At 43.4% G+C, this 14,258-nt stretch overlaps 1 protein-coding gene across 2 annotated transcripts in view; it reads left to right on the top strand.

The window, feature by feature from the left end:
* The window catches only part of FBXO42 (F-box protein 42), a 117,038-nt gene that overhangs the window by 11,985 nt on the left and 90,795 nt on the right, over window positions 1–14,258 (top strand). Inside the window, exon 1 of one of the 2 annotated variants that reach the window (XM_043908913.1) lies at window positions 11,446–11,658. The exons of the other annotated variant lie outside the window; for it this stretch is intronic. The gene's annotated coding sequence lies outside the window, so the exon portion shown is untranslated. Of the gene's footprint in view, window positions 1–11,445; window positions 11,659–14,258 lie in introns of those variants that run through there. 2 annotated transcript variants of the gene reach the window in all.

The following is a 14,258-nucleotide window of genomic DNA, read 5'->3' as shown; positions in this document are numbered from 1 at the left end:
TCTGCAATGCAGGAGATCTGGGTTCGATCCTTGGGTTGGGAAGATGCCCTGGAGAAGGGAAAGGCTACCCACTCTGGTATTCTGGCCTAGAGAATTCCATGGACTGTATAGTCCATGGGGTCTCAAAGAGTCGGACACGATTGAATGAGTTTCACTTTCACTTTCAGACATGATTCTGGCAGAAGAGGGAGGAGTATGTGTTATGGTAGGGTGTCGATGTTGCACTTTCATACCCAACAACACGGCCCCTGATGGCCCAATAACAAGGGCCTTGCAAGGTCTGACCACCTTGGCTAATGAGTTGGCTGAAAACTCAGGGATAGATGACCCATTGTCTAGTTTGATGGAACAATAGTTTGGGAGATGGAAAAGCATCATGACCTCTATCTTGACTACCCTTATTATCACACTTGAAATACTCACCCCAGTAGGGTGGTGCATCATTTCTTGTGTCAGGAGCCTAATACAAAGATTAATAGAAACAGCTCTCACCAAGCAGTCCCCTGCAACCTATCATAACAACCTTCTATTCCTGGAGGAATCTGAACATGACAGTCATTTGATGCTAAGTTTGAAGAAAAGAATAATCGACCATCATAAAAAGGGGGTGGGAATTGGAAGAAAAATATGGTCTTTTCTACCAAAGAAGAAAGATTGAAGAAATGGGTTCATATTAACTTTTTTTAGAATAGTTAAATAGAAAGGTAGGTAGATAGATAGATAGATAGATAGATGTGTGTGTGTGTGTGTGTGTGTGTGTGTGTGTGTGTGTGTATCCGGCTTGTGAATAAGATTCCTAAGATGGTGACTCGCCAGTCTTTTGTTCTCTTACCTTCCTGGTTTCTCTTCCTCATAAGAACAATTTGGCAGGCTAACTTTGTGGGCTTTACCCTGGACACGTGCAAAGAACTAAAGGGCTGGAGAAAATACTTAATATAAATCTTCCACTCAGAAGCTTACAAGTATCACGCATGACCCTCAACGACCAATAAAAACTTAGGCGACGTTCGGGGAAGATTGTGACTCTGTGCTCCTCAGCCTGTGAGGAACCAGGGGAGGGAACCTGCGTTTTAGGGATAAAAACCGAGAGCACTTCCCGTGCAGTGCGCTTGCTCCCACATCTCTGTCTGTAGTGCGCCCTTCTGCAGAAGTAAAGACTGCCTTGCAAGCCACTTTTGATCGTCTGTCTTATTTCTGTGACACTGAGAGCATTTCCAACAGCTAGAGCACGTGTTGCCCTGTTTCCCTTAAGATTGAGGAATGTACAAAGAAAAGGGAGGGGGGGAACCGAAACAGCACATAAAACATTGACCTGTTTACCCTGGTTTGCCTCCTTCAGTAGGTTGTTGATTAATCAAGCCTTGAGTTATTTTACAGAGACAGCACTGCACATGTGAAAGATGGGAACCCATGTCTCCAGGATGACCCCAGGACCTAAAATCTTCAGTTTACAGGACTCATAAAATAGAAATGTTGCCACTGGAGCCTTTCACCAGCAAGAAGTTCTTCAATAAGAAAAATCCAGTTTCCGGCTGTCCAAGTAGCTTGTTTCCAATCAAATTTCTGACTTTCAAGGCTAGCCAATAAGACTGTGCCAAGTTTGAAATTCCCCTAATCCCTTACATTTCACCCTGAACACTGGTTGGGGAGACAGATTTGAGCCCTGCCTCCTGTTGATTCACCTCCCAATAAAAGTCTTTCTTTTTTTAAAAGCTGGTGCCATACTATTGGCTTCTGTGTGTGTCAGACAGTGAGCCTTTGCTTGGTGACAAAAGGATAAAAAATATCCACTGATGCATACAACATTTTATTATTTCTATCTGATAGAGTGAAAATGATTACAGTATTTCCTCCTCATAAAGCAGTATTCCAAGCATCTATTAACACTATATCCTCTCCCGTGAGGTGAAAACAGTTGTTTTATCAACATTAGTTGATAGAATTGCACCTGAGCTGGATGACCAGAATACTGATGTTCTCCTGAGTCTTAAAACAGATATTTACATTAACAACACCTTAGAAACTCACTTTATGTGTCTTCCTAAAGTGTTGTTTATCTGTTTGTTTTTGGACACTTCTAACTTTAACATGCTGTGTGATCTTTGGAAGGTACTTAGGGTTTCTGTGTCTCAATTGCCCCAAGTTAAGAAAGGATAATAATAGCTCCTTCAAAGGTAGACTGTAAAGATTAAATGAGTTACTGTGCTGAAAAACTTGGGAAAATGCTTAACCTACAGTAAAAGTTTTGAGGATTAGCTGTTAGCATTATGGCAGTGTCTTGCCAGCCTTAAGTTAGTGGTGCTCACTTGTGTTCAGCTCTTTGTGATCCATGGACTGTAGCGCATGAGGCTGTCTATCCATGGAATGCTCCAGGCAAGAATACTGGAGTGGCTTGCCATTTCCTCCTCTGGGAGATCTTCTGACCCACAGATTGAACCCATGTCTCCTATGTCTCCAGCATTACAGGCGGACTCTTTACCCATTGAGCCACTGGGGAAGCCCCTGCCTGCCTTAAGATTTATAATTCTCACTTCTCTAATCCTTTTTTTTTTTTTTTGCCAAAACATGAAAGCAGGAGAAAAGGCAAACAACTTGTGTTTTTATTCTCACTGACATGTTCCAGTAGGCCTCTCAGTATTAAAAACATATCATTTAGTAGTGTTGCTTTTGGTTGCTATAATCAAGTTATCTGACTTAGAATACACTTCTTAGAATAGGTTTCTTCTCATATTTTTTAGCATGCCATTTAATCTTTCTAAAGTGAGTTTCCTGTTGAGAAATGTTGCCATTTGTATGCCTAATGATTATTATAAATTGCAGTCATGAGTTAACTGTTACTAGTCTTACTTAGAAGTTAAAGTAACATGCTTACTAACTTTCTGGTTTCATGACTTCCTGTGTCTGGAATTTCAGTCCTCTCTTGGTCTGTCCTCAGTCCATTATTTTTACCAAGATGTCTCTGGTGTAAGTCACTCACAGTTGGTGACTCCCAAAGTTCATTTCCAACCCTGAACTGACCTAATGTTTCCAATTCATATAGCTAGGTTTCTTATTGGCACTTCACATATATATTTCACAGCAGTTCAAATACTCTACTCTAAAATACTACTAATATCATTAAAGTCTTGATCAACTTCAAAGATCAAAGATTTTGTTTTGTTCACTCTCTGGAACTATAAACACATCCTCCTGTGAACTCATTCTTTAAAAACAAAAAAGATTAATTTACTCCTTTTTGGCTGTGCTGGGTCTTCATTGCTGCATGGGCTTTAGGGCTACTATATTGTTGCGATGTGTGGACTTCTCGTTGCAGTGGCTTTTGTTGCAGAGCATAGGCTATCAATGTGTGGGCTCGGTAATTTCAGCTCCTGGGCTCCATAGCACAGATTTCAGTTCAGCTGTGGTACACAGGCTTAGCTGCCCTGCAGCATGTGGAGTCTTCCCTGACTAGGGACTGACCCATGGACCCTGCACTGGCAGCTGGATTCTTAACCACTGAGCCACAAGGGAAGCCCTGAACCATTCTTTTAAGTAAAGTATTCTAACTGAGCCTTGGCAGCAACATGGTCGATGAGACCATCAATCAGGCATCACCTGAGTCTCACTTTTTGAGGTGTGATTCAGTTCAGTTCAGTTGCTCAGTCATGTCCGACTCTTTGCAACCCCATGAACCATAGCATGCCAGGCCTCCCTGTCCATCACCAACTCCCGGAATCCACCCAAAACGATGTCCATTGAGTCTGTGATGCCATCCAACCATCTCATCCTCTCGTCCCCTTCTCCTGCCCTCAATCTTTCCCAGCATCAGGGTCTTTTCCAATGAGTCAGCTCTTTGCATCAGGCGGCCAAAGTGTTGCAGTTTCAGCTTCAATATCAGTCCTTCCAATGAATATTCAGGGTTGATTTCCTTTAGGATGGACTGGTTGGATCTCCTTGCAGTCCAAAGGACTCTCAAGAGTCTTCTCCAACACCACAGTTCAAAAGCATCAATTCATCGCACTCAGCTTTTTTATAGTTCAACTCTCACATCCATACATGACCACTGGAAAAACCATAGCCTTGACTAGATGGACCTTTGTTGACAAAGTAATGTCTCTGCTTTTTAATATGCTGTCTAGGTTGGTCATTACTTTCCTTCCAAGGAGTAAGTGTCTTTTAATTTCATGGCTGCAATCACCATCTGCAGTGATTTTGGAGGCCAAAAAAATAAAGTCAGCCACTGTTTCCACTGTTTTCCCATCTATTTGCCATGAAGTGATGGGACCAGATACCATGATCTTAGTTTTCTGAATGTTGAGCTTTAAGCCAACATTTTCACTCTGCTCTTTCCCCTTCATCAAAAGGCTCTTTAGTTCTTCTTCACTTTCTGCCATAAGTGTGGTATCATCTGCATATCTGAGGTTACTGATATTTCTCCCAGCAATCTTGATTGCAGCTTGTGCTTCCTCCAGCCCAGCGTTTCTCATGATGTACTCTGAGGTGTGATTAGTTTTTCCTAGTTGCAGTCAGTTAAGGCTTTGTAAGTTACAGCATGTTACCAGCAGAGGGAGATAGTTTCTTAAAATTGTGTTTCATTTGGCAAGGAGTTTTAACAAAGGAGTTTGTTGAGCATTCCTGACTGAATCTTCCAGGAGACCAGAAAGAAATCTTGGGGATCATTTGAGGATGCTGCAAAGGAAACAGCTTTTGTTCCACCAAATGGGTAATCAAGAGGCCAGGCCTAATTAATCATGTAGGCCTGTGATCTTGGGCAAGTCCCTTCCTCATCTCTAAAATGAAGGGACGGAATCAAGTGAAGTCTAAAATTCAGGAAATGGGGGACTTCCTTGGTGGTCCATTGGTTAAAACTCTATGCTTCTGATGCAGGGGGTGTTGGTTCAATCCTTGGTGGGGGAACTAAGATCCAGCATGCTGTGTGGCATGGCCAAAAATGAATAAATTGAGGAAGTGGTGGCAGTTTCTTCCACCAGGGGGAAAGCCCCAAAAGTTGATGCCGTAGCATAAACAGGCACAGGCAGAGATCCTAAAGCATGAGCGTCTCTTTCTTATGAAATATGTTCGTTATACCATGTTTTCGGGTTAGTGATTTGCACTCAGAACTTAGGTACCTCTGATCTACGACATGAAACAATCTGGCACGTGATAGAAATATAAGAGTAAAGCCCATAGTGAGAACATTTTCCATCTGATTTCCAAGCTGAGGCCATGTAGGCAGTTAAGAAATAAATGGCTACTTCTTTTTTTTTTTTTAATGGCCACTTCTTGTTGTTCAGTTGCTCATTCCTGTCCGAGTCTTTGGGACTCCATGGACTGTAGCATGCCTGGCTTCCCTGTCCTTCACTATCTCCAGTTTGCTCAAACTCATGTTCATTGAGTCAACGATACCACCCAACCAACTCACCCTCTGTTGCTGCCTTCTCTTGCCCTCAATCTTTTCCAGCATCAGGGTCTTTTCCAGTGACTCGGCTCTTCACATCAGGTGGCCAAAGTATTGGAGCTTCAGCTTCAGGATCAGTCCTTCCAATGAGTATTCAGGGTTGATCTTTAGGATTGACTGGTTGGATCTCCTTGTAGTCCAAGGGACTCTCAAGAGTCTTCTCCAGCACCACAGTTCAAATGCATCAATTTTTTGGTGCTCAGCTTTCTTTATATTCAACTCTCACATCCATACATGACTACTGGAAAAACCATAGCTTTGACTAGACAGATCTTTGTTGGTAAAGTGATGTCTCTGCTTTTTAATATGCTGTCTAGGTTGGTCATAGCTTTTCTTCCAAGGAGCAAGCGTCTTTTAATTTCAAGGCTGCCCTTTAGTTCCTCTTCACTTTCTGCTATTAGGGTGGTGTCATCTGTATAGCTGAGGTTGTTGATATTTCTCCTGGTAATTTTGATTCTGGTTTGAGCTTCATTTAGCCCGGCATTTCTCATGATGTACTCTGTATATAAGTTAAATAAACAGGGTGACAAGATACAGCCTTGACATACTCCTTTCCCAATTTTTCAACAGTTCCAACTGTTGCTTTTGACCTGCATACAAGTTTCTCTGGAGGCAGGTAAGGTGGTCTGGTATTCCCATCTCTTTCAGAATTTTGCAGTTTGTTGTGCTCCATACAGTCAGAAACTTAAGCATAGTCAATGGAGCAGAAGTTAATGTTTTTCTGGAATTCCCTTGCTTTTTCTATGAACCCCCTGTGCTGTGCTGTGCTTAGTCACTCAGTCATATCTGACTGTTTGCGACCCCATGGACAGCAGCCCACCAGGCTCCTCTGTACCTGGCAATTCTCCAGGCAAGAATACTGGAGTGGGTAGCCATGCCCTCCTCCAGGGCATCTTCTCAACTCAGGGATCGAACTCAAGTCTCCCACATTGTAGGTAAATTATTTTTAATTTCTGAGCCACCAGGGAAGACCAAGAATACTGGAGTGGGTAGCCTATTCCTTCACCAGGGGATCTTCCCAACTCAGGAATCAAACTGAAGTCTCCTGCATTGCAGGTGGATTCTTTACCAGCTGAGCTACCAGGAAAGCCCATGAACCCCCTATCAGTATTAAAAATGTACATGTCTGTTAACCCAACAATTGCATTTTTAAGAAGATTTTCTTTATGTGGACCATTTTATAAATTCTACAGAATTTGTTACAATATTGTTTGTGTTTTATGTTTTGGTCTTTTGGTCAGGAGGTCTGTAGGATCCTGACCAGGGACAGAACCCACACCCCCTTGCATTGGAAGGTGAAGTTTTAACCACTGGACTGCCCCAGTCCTTCCCCAGGGAAGTCCCCCAGCAATTGCACTTCTAGGAAATTTCCCTACAGATACATTTACTCACATGCAGATAAATGTATAAGGATATTCATTGCTGTTTGTTTATAATCACAGAAGACGAAACCAATTGCATATCACTAGAGGATTTGTTTAAAAATATATGGACCAGCCATGCAAAGGAATAGAATGAATTACTAACAAAACTTAGGCGGTTCTAAATAAACTGACTTTAAAAGATTTCGAAGAACTATAGTTATTAGAAAAACAACAAAGCAAGGTACAGAGCAGTGTGTATAGTTTGCTACTTTTTGTAGGTTTTTAAATTTATATGTGTATTTGTGTATGCATCTCTAGAAAGATATAAGAAACTTGTAATGGTGGTCACCTTTGTGGAGAGGCAAAGTTTACCAGGTAGGTGGGAGACTGTAGGATGGTCTTCATTTTTATTATATGTCCTTTTGTACCCTTTGAAATTTGTTTTATGTGCATATATTATTTATTCTAAGTAAATACATAAGAAATTAATTTCAGTAATTGATTGTTGTGATGGCCTCTGGATGATACTAGAGGGATCAGATCATAGCCACTCCTCTCATCCTAGCTTCTTATTTTGTCCCCTCATCTCCAGTCATGTCCCAGTCTGTCTTCACAGTGCAGAGAGATTGTTCTAAAACACCATTTCATCACGTATCCTCCCTACCCCCAAATCTCCATGACCTAGGAGGTAATATCCAGTTTTTCTCCTGATATTCCAGGCCATATATTAACTGACCTTAATCGTATCTTCCTCTTGTTTGTCAGAAGCAAACTGTACAGAGTTCAGTAGCAAAGTCTTTGAAGAGAGGCCACCTGGGTTCAAACACACTGTGACCTTAGGTTAAGCCACTTAATCCCAATGTGCTTCAGGTTCATCATCTGCAACATAAGCTCAACAAAGACACTTACTTAGCAGTGTTTAGAAGCTGTACAACATAGAAGAGTTAGTTGCTTGTCCAACTCTTTGCAACCCATGGACTGGAGTTCACCAGGCTCCTCTGTCCATGGGATTCTCCAGGCAAGAATACTGGAGCAGGTTGCCATTTCCTTCTCCAGGAGATCTTCCTGACCAAGGGACAGAACCCAGGTCTCCTGCATTTCAGGCAGACTCTACTGTCTGAGCCTTCAGGGAAGCTAAAGTAGCAGTGTTTGGTACATAATAAAAGTATACATTATACATTGACTGTCATTGCTATAATAATAGTACTTTGGGCCTTATCATCCATGATAATTTTTATTGGCCTTTTTACACAGTATTTTCTGTCTCTCCCAGTAAACTGTGGGGCCTCCATGAGGGCAAGGACTTTGTTGTTTTATTTAAAAGTATATTACTTGACTTTTTTTTAAAAGTACATTACTATGGCTTGGCACATAGTTCTTGTTTAGTCACTAAGCCATGTCCCAACATTTTTGTGACCCCATGGACTGTAGTCTGCTAGGCTCCTCTGGCAATGAAATTTTCCAGGCAAGAATATTGGAGTGGGTTGCCATAGGTACTCACTAATATTTGAATGCCTTGTTTTCAGATTCCCAGTTCATTTATTCATTCAACAAATACTTAATAAGTCTCTAATGTGTGCCAGTCTCTATTTGGTGATGAAGCAGTGTACAAAAAGTCCCTGCTATCTCTGAGCTAGGAGATTCAAGGTGGAGTGGTTCTGCCTTTGAACGTGTTCTATCATGATCTAGCAGTTCCAAACCCAATTGGCCATCAGAATCCCTGGGGAGCTTTAGAAGAAGTCTGAGGCAGTGTCTACAGTGGGCTCTGTAACCTACAGATTTTTACACAAGATTTTTTATCATCATTAAAAGTGTGAATTTTAAAGATTCTTGGGTGCATGGCCCACATCTGTTGGCTCATTCAACTTTATTATCTATCTCATCCCCAGTAGCTTTTCCAGAATTACTTCACTATGAAAGGAAACTCCATGTGTTTTCCCAATTCAAACTTGAACTTCTTCAGCATTTTTACTTTATTCATTTATATTAAAAATTTTAATTGAAATATAGTTGATTCACAATGTTAGTTTCAGGTGTACAGCAAAGTGATTAAATTACGTGACCCAGGATCAAACCCTGGTGTCCTGCATTGGCAGGCGGATTCTTTACCATTGATCCACCATGGACGCTCCAGTTGTATGTGTGTGTGTGCGTGTGTGTATATATATATGCATTTTTACTTTTCTAACAAAGACATCATGAGTGGATAAACAGACTGATAAACCTTTTAGGTCTTTTCCAATGCTGTCTGAAATCAACTTATTAACCACTTCTATCTAGTCATTTGTCTGCATCTCTTGGGTCATGATTTCCATCATCTTCTTTTGGGTTTGGCAGACCTGTTGATGCTGAGTATAAGAGTTCTTCTGAACCTGATTGTTGCATTTTCTTTTCTTTTTTTTTTTTTTTTAGTAAAGCCAAGGGAAAACAGACAAGCAAATAACCACCAGTAATCTTGACATCAACATGAGCTTCAATCATAGTCTGCCATTTTTGACCATGGAGCATGTTTTGTCACAGATATCATTGCCATGGAAATTAGGCAGTTTTTGCCCTGAACATCCTCAGTAATTAGCTTGAAGTTTTAAAACGCCACTTCATCATTCTGCACATCAGCAAGGCTCACTTCAAAAACAACAACCCTAGAGGCCATCAGATGGGATTTGGGTACCCAGAGTTTTTATGACTAGTGTTTTTCCCATATTTCTTATATTGAACATAGGTGATGCTTTCACATTATACCAATCTTTCTTAGGAAACAGACCAACCACTTGCTTCTTGGTTACCTTTTTGCTGTCTTTCATAAGGTGCTTGTTGCTGACCTCCAGAGAGCCAGAAGGTAGAACCTGCATTTTTAAAAGGAAGCACTTACAAGCTGGTCCAGTGTTTCTAAACTGAGCTCTATGGAGTATTTGGGGGTGGGGAATTGTTCACACATTCTATGACAATTTTTAAGCTTGAGATTCTAAAAATCTTATTTATTTGACACGTGGGGGTCTTCACTGCTGCAAAGGCTTTTCTCCAGTGGTGGGCGGGGCTTCTCATCACAGCCTCTTGCCTTCTTGCAGAGCTCCGGCTCTACAGCACTCAGGCTTCAGCAGTCGTGGCACCTGGGCTCAGTATCCGTGGCTCCCCGGCCCTAGAGTACAAGCTCAGTAGTTGTGGTGCACAGGCCTAACTGTCTCGAGGCAGGTAGAATCTTTCTGGACCAGGGATCAAACCTGTGTCTCCTGCATTGGCAGACGTATTCTTTACCACCGAGCCAACCAGGAAGCCAAGCTTGGGATTTTTAATGATATGATTTTAATATTTATTTTTAAATATAACTACCAAGTTTCTCTTTTGCAGTGACATTTCCTAACTGAAAGGCTTTTTTTCCCCCCTAAGATTTACTTACTGGCTGTGGAGGGTCTTCCTTGCTTTGCGCAGGCTATCTCTACTTGCGGCGGACAGGGGCTGTTCTTCCTTGGTGCACGGGCTTCTCTGGTGGAGCACCTGTTCTAGGGCCCACTGGCTCAGTAACTGCCATGCAGAGGCTTATTTGCCCCCGGGGAAAGTGGGATCTTCCAGCATGAGCGATTGAACTGGTGTCCCTGCATTGCAAGGCAGATTTCTAACGACTGGACCACCATAAAACTCCATGAGGGTTTAACCAGAGGTCTTTGCATTATTCAAGTGTGTAGCACAGATCAAGTGCTTTTCAGAGTGAGCTTGACCCAAATCTGTTCAATATTGTCTTGCCTTCCCAACTTGAGAGCAGACTTGGTTCTGACCTAGCCCCATGTCCTGTGCGATGTCCCAGAATGTCCACTTTATCCCAGGGTGGTGGGCTGGCAGTTCAAAGTTGCTTCATTGTTAGCTGCCTGGGGTGAAGACTGAAGTCCTTGGGCTCTGTATCTCTGGCGTTTCCTTAGACCACATGCTGTACAGATACTTCAAGAAGGTTCGCATCTACACACCAGATTGCTCCCTTGGAAGGGTGACTTTGCTGGAACCCATCTCATGGCAATAATGATGATGGAAAGCACAAAGAGCTTGGGAACCAGTTACGCCTAAATTCAAATCCTACCTCCGCACCCCAACTACCCTGCAGTGTGGCTTTGGGAAAATGACACATTCTGTACCTCAGTTTCCTCACCTGAAAAATGGAGTCAGTAACAAGTCACACAGTAGTTGTTACACAGTTACGGGAGGCTTCGCTTGCATAACCAAGGCACTGAGTTTCTCTCCATCAGTTGGCATCAAGAGCACTTGTGCTCATCGGGCCCTGAGGAGTACAAGTGAATTAATTCCTGGTCTGACACTATCACAGTCTCAAGCCGTTGGTAAACCTGCTCGGTTGACCCAAACAGTGCAGAGGAGGGTGAGAGCGGTTCTGTGGCCGTGTGTTGGCACCGGAGGAAGGCCAGGCGCGGAAGCGCGGCGCTTCCTCACTCCAGCCTGGCTCCCCAAGCGGCGTTCCGACCTTGGAGAACCTCCCAGGGTCTGCAGGGAGGTGCGGGGCAGTGGCGGCGGGCTGGGGCGGCGCGCGGCGGCACGCACCTTCCCACCTGGCACCGCCCACAGGCCGCTCCGCGCGGGCCCGCCGCGCTGACAAGTGCGCGCCCGTCCTCTGCGCCGGCCCGTGGCGCATGCGCGCTCTGCGCTGTCTTCTCTCAGCCAGAGCGGCGGCGGCGGCGGCGTTTGAGTGGAGGAAGATGGCGGCTCCGGGCGGATCGGTGTCCCGCCAGCTGTGAGGAGTCCCGAGTGCGGCGGGCGCGGCCTGGGGCGCAGCGCCTCTGCTCGCGTCCTGTCCGGGGTTCCCTCACCGCCTTCGCCAGCGGAGCGTACCCGAGAACGTGGCGCGGGCTAGGCCAGGTGAGGCCTCTTCCTCTCCCGGGGCCGCGGCTGGGAGCCGGCGCCTTCTGCCCTTTATGCGCTGGGTCCGGCCCAGGCCGTGGACCCCGCGCGGGGGTCGGTGCTGGCTGGCCTGGGGTCCTCGCCGTAGTCTTCCCGGCCTCCCCGGGTGAGGCAGGGAGGAGGAGAACCCTTTTCCAGGCAGCCTCTGGGATAGGCGAACCCGGCCTCTGCCCTCTAGCAGGGCGGTTTTCGTCCCCCCTCCGGGGCCACGAAGGGTGTGTGACCGGGGTAAGGGTGGCTTTGAGGTGTCAGATCACCTTCCACCCCGCCCCCAAATCTTTAACGCCTTTCGGGAGGCGCCGGAGTCCGGTGCTGTCCAAAATTGGGGCTGCGGCGAGGAGCCAGCATCTCTGAAGCTGCAGCTGCAAAAGGAAGATTTTGGAATTGGCTTTAAAAAATGAAACACAAACAACCTTTCCTACCCTTTTAGCTTTTTGAGTGTTCCCCCAGCGAAGTAGAAACTGCGGATCTCCTTGATTAAGACAGCAGCCCACGTTGTGACTGTGGAAGGCTTCTGGCGAGAATTGTTTGTGCAGAGGGAACCGTGGAGGGTGGGAACCAATTTGCAAACGAAGAAAAAACAGTTGTAAGATCTTGATAGTCTCTGCAGAGTAACTTCGGTGCTAATGAAGCCCTCTTCCTTTGAAACCTTTGGATTGTTAAGATTTCGATACCCAATTGCTTTTGTCTACTGATCTCTGAATTTTATTAGGAGAATAAAAGCTTTATTTCTTAATGCCATAGTCTTTGGACTTTTCTGTGGTGGGATTCCAGTTGCTCAGAACACATTACCAGTTCTCGATTGCTGGCAGGGACATTGTACTATACTTGGCCTTTTTGAGAACCAACTTTTGTTGCTGTTCTTCAGATTGCTAATGTGGAGACTTTGATTTTGTTTCTCTAGTAGAGAAGCCAGTTTGAAGCCTTACGGTCTCTTCCTTGAGGAATGATGGCTTCAGTTGCAGTTGTGCTATGGGAAATCGTTGAGGCGATAGCCTTGGCTTCGACACACCAAATACCTTTTGTAACTTATATTTGTTCAACTAGTGCTTAAGAAGGATGACATCATGGGTTTAAAGGGACAAGAAAATCTGAGAGGAAATAGCATCATTTAGAATTGAGCTTTTAAGATTTAGTCTGTAGCTTATACTGGGAATAGTGATGCTCTGTTTCAGATCCCTCATTTTGAGCACATGCGTGTATATAAACTGGTTTCCTTTCTATTGTATGATGTCATTTTATATCCTATAACTGTTCGCTTTTGACAAGCCTAGTATAAGTATTACTCTTATCTATATTGACCCATGGGTTTTCAGTCTGTTTCAGAAGCTTTTAATTTTTAGAAGAACAACTGTTTAATGTTAGCTAATTTGGGGATCTTTTAAAATTTTTTCTCTTAAAGCCTCCTCCATAGGGATTTGTAGATTTTCTTAGTGCCTTTGCTAAGGACATAAACCTCAACCAGCAACTTCTCCATTTTAGAAAGTTGGAGAGCCACTCTGCGTATCAATTTGCTAATAAAGAGTCATGAGATTAATGCAGTAACATCCTGGTGGTTTGACATTACACTTCTTGGCATACTGTGTTGCGTTGTTGTGCTAAATCATCATCAGGTATTGATGCAACTTCATGACATCCATGACATCATTCACTCTCCAGCATTTTGCCTTTTGCAGTTTCTTCTCAGAGTCACAGAAAAATAGGATCAGGAAAAATAGCTTAGGATGCTTCTCAAATGTCTGATTTCTGGAAGAGCCTTCTCCAAAACTGCTTTATATAGTTAAAACCCTCCTGTAAGACTCAGAGCTGTGTAATTGCTACATATTGTGAAAATGCTAGCACAACCTCTAGGTTTTACAAGAGTATTGAAGTCCTAAGAAGTTACTCCAAAGATGAACAAAAATACATGATTATCTTTGTGATTTCAGGTTTGTTTTAGTCAGTATATATAAAACCCGAAGCCATTTGTTTAAATTATGCCCTCCCCACTTCACAAGATTATGTGAAACAACAGTGTTTGTGAAAATGCTTTGTAAAATAGAAGGTGAACGTAAAATTGATTATTGAGTAATCAGTTTTATGAAAATGCCTACTGAGGGCCTTCCCTGTGCTGGACAATATGGGAAGTAGGTCCTGATGATTCTAAGACAAGACAGCTTTTGGTCTCAAGTTGCTTGCAGTATGGTCTGGGAGCCAGTCTAAGAAATTAGTTAAATACATTACGGTGTAAAAAATGCACTGAATCCAACCAAGGGAGTAAGAAAGTCTTCTCAGAGCCAGGGTGGGTTTCCCCAGCCTTTCCTATTGTGCAGAAAAATATCCCTTTTGTGAGCAACCTGCTTTTTATAAAAACTTAGAAAAAAATTCTATCATGAGTTCTTTTCCTCTTTTATTCATTCACTGTTATGACACTTCCCACACAGTGTGCCCCAATTATGGTTTCTGCATTCTCAAAAATCCACCAGAGTCTTGGAAGAACCTTTTTGAGAGTGAGTCATATGCACAAGAGATAAACACAAACATTGCAGCTGCAATTAAAATATCTCAAATTACTAAGT

The sequence above is a fragment of the Cervus elaphus genome, chromosome 8 (genome assembly GCF_910594005.1).
Source record: "Cervus elaphus chromosome 8, mCerEla1.1, whole genome shotgun sequence".
NCBI classification, from domain to species: domain Eukaryota; kingdom Metazoa; phylum Chordata; class Mammalia; order Artiodactyla; family Cervidae; genus Cervus; species Cervus elaphus.
The sequence above is the reverse complement of the archived record's forward strand: the minus strand, read 5'-3'. Positions and strand labels throughout refer to the sequence as shown.